Source organism: Delphinus delphis, chromosome 2, assembly GCF_949987515.2.
Source record: "Delphinus delphis chromosome 2, mDelDel1.2, whole genome shotgun sequence".
In the NCBI taxonomy this organism is placed as follows: Eukaryota; Metazoa; Chordata; class Mammalia; order Artiodactyla; family Delphinidae; genus Delphinus; species Delphinus delphis.
Genome location: NC_082684.1, coordinates 106740965 through 106743728, shown reverse-complemented (window position 1 = coordinate 106743728; position 2764 = coordinate 106740965). Strand labels below are relative to the sequence as shown.

Here is a 2764-nt window from a genome sequence, read left to right as displayed (position 1 = left end):
ATTATTAAAATTATTTTATTGTGAAAAACTTCAAATATACAGAAAAAGAGTGATAGTATAATAATCATCCACATCCAAATTCACTCATCACTCAGATTTAATGCTTTTGACGTTTTGTCATATTTGTTTCATCTATTATTTTTCTGCTTAAGTATTTTAAAGTAACAAAATCAAAAAAGCTAATAAAATATTTTCATCCTTAAATACTTCAATAGGTTTCTGTTTAAAACATATTTTCCTGAATAGCTGCAATAATACTTAAGAAAATGAACAAATACCTTGTCTTTACTCAAATTTCTTTTACTCCCCCAAAATGACTTCTTTAGATGGGTTGTTCAAACCAGAATCCAATAGAGGACCAAGAATTGGATTTGGTTGTTACATGTCTTAAGTATCTTTAATCTAGAAGAAACACTGGTCTGTTCTGTTATTTTTGTGTGTTTCTACTGACAGTGGCTTGAAGATGCCACACCAGCGTCTTGTTGACTGTCCTGTCTAGATATGTGTTGTTTCCTTGTGATGTCACTTCAATTGTTCCTTTATTCCCTGCACTTTCTGAAAACTGGAAGTTAAAGGCTTGATTAAATTTGGCAGGAATATATCCAGGTGTTGCTGACTCTGCCTAATTCATCACCCCAGAAAGCATGGGATGATGTCCTACTAGTGGTGATGCTAGATGAAGAACTAGGTTAAGATGATCCCTCCCATTGTAACTTTATATTTTCTTCTTTAGACTGATCATTTCCCCCAAGAAAGCGTTTACCTAATGATTTTAGCATCCATTGATGTTCCTTGCCTGAATCAATTGTTTCATTAGGGATTGCAAAAGAGTGTTTTTCTGATGCTATAATTTCTTTGACATTTATTAGCTGGCATTCTTCTGTAAATAAAAACTTTTGTAATTAGCTGGGACTATTCGCTTATCCTGAAATGGGAATTATTGGTTCCTACCGGAAGGCATTGTCAGGAACCACATCACAGGCTTCCAAGAGGTTATCTCTGGGTGATTATTTCAGTTTATTCAATTTGTTTATGTAAATTTTCTATGATAAGTGAGTATCACTTTTTTTTTAAGTTTAATTTTTTTAATTAATTAATTAATTTATTTATTTTGGGCTACATTGGGTCTTCGTTGCTGCGCGTGGGCTTTCTCTAGTTGCGGCGAGCGGGGGCTACTCTTCGTTGTGGTGCTCAGACTTCTCATTGAGGTAGCTTCTCTTGTTGCAGAGCACGGGCTCTAGGCGCACGCGTTTCAGTAGTTGTGACATGCTGGCTCAGTAGTTGTGGCTTGCAGGCTCTAGAGCACATGGCCTTAGTTGCTCCGAGGCATGTGGGATCTTCCCTGACCAGAGCTCGAACCCATGTGCTCTGCATTGGCAGGCAGATTCTTAACCATTGTTCCACCAGGGAAGTCCCGAGCACCACATTTTTTTAAATTAATTAATTAATTATATTTATTTATTTATTTTTGTCCGCTTTGGGTCTTCGTTGCTGCGTGCAGGCTTCCTCTAGTTGCAGTGAGCAGGGGCTACTCTTTGTTGCGGTGCGCAGGCTTCTCATTGTGGTGGCTTCTCTTGTTGCAAAGCATGGGCTCTTGATGCGTGGGCTTCAGTAGTTGTGGCATGCGGGCTCAGTAGTTGTGGCTCATGGGCTCTAGGGCGGAGGCTCAGTAATTGTGGCGCACGGGCTTAGTTGCTCCACGGCATGTGCGATCTTCCCAGACCAGGGCTTGAACCCGCGTCCCCTGCATTGGCAGGCAGATTCTTAACCACTGCGCCACCAGGGAAGTCCCTGAGTATCACTTTTTAATAAGAAATAATATTTAAGAAATGAAATCAGGATAAACACACAAGCATACTCAAAGAGTAGCCATACTAGGTAAGCAAACAAGAACCGGGCTGACCCAGGACCATGCCTTTAAGGTCAGAGATGCTTAGACAAGAGAACACCAGCCTTGTAGGTACCTGCAGGGATGTTACACATCTACTCATCAACTCTGACTCTCACAGTATTCACTGTCATCCTCACCACTCACAGTTACCACACTAATCACAGGGTGGGGAGGGGCAGGATGGGGTGACCAGGACAGGATGCCACAGGCCCTTAGCTGAAAGAGTCAAGTCATCTTTGTCTTTGTCTTTGAGAGCATTTTGATTGTCTGGCCCTTCCCAGCCAGCCGTATCCCACTCCACCCCTGCCAGTTCTGGCAAAAACAACACAGGCTGGTGCCCTTGCTGTCAGGTCAACTGAGCAGTCACCCAACCTGGTAGTCAAAGCCAGCAGGCCACGGGGCAGGATGGTGCCCCAGTGACATGTGGTTTTCAGCATGTAAGTCTGGCACATCTTTTGTTAAATTTATCCTTAAGTATTTTCTGTTTTTGTTGTTGTTTTGCTGTAAATTGGTTTGCTTTTCCAATTTCACTTTTCAGTTATCAACTGCTAAAAAAATATGAAATGCTTCACAAATTTGCATGTCATCCTTGTACAAGGACCAGGTTAATCTTTTGTGTCATTCCAGTGATGTTATATGTGTTTTAAGTAAAAACGTAATAAGATCCACTCTTGTGAATTTTTAAGTAAAAATACACTCCAGGCAGGTAAGTCCCTTCTCTCCCGAGGCCTCCTGTGCTCCTAGACACTGCCACAGACCCCTACCGGGGGCGTATGGGACCTCTGCCCGGAGAGTATACCTTCTGGGGCATCGTTAGCTGGCTCTTTCAGCCTGGATGCAGTCTGCGTTCTCCACTGCAAACTTCACACACTC

General features: G+C 42.0%; 1 non-coding gene across 1 annotated transcript; it reads right to left on the bottom strand.

Annotated features, from left to right (window-relative positions):
• Positions 1-2443: 2443 nt before the first annotated feature.
• Positions 2444-2546, bottom strand: LOC132421271 (U6 spliceosomal RNA). The gene has a single exon (XR_009518552.1). It is a non-coding gene; the product is annotated as a U6 spliceosomal RNA (small nuclear RNA).
• Positions 2547-2764: the final 218 nt, after the last annotated feature.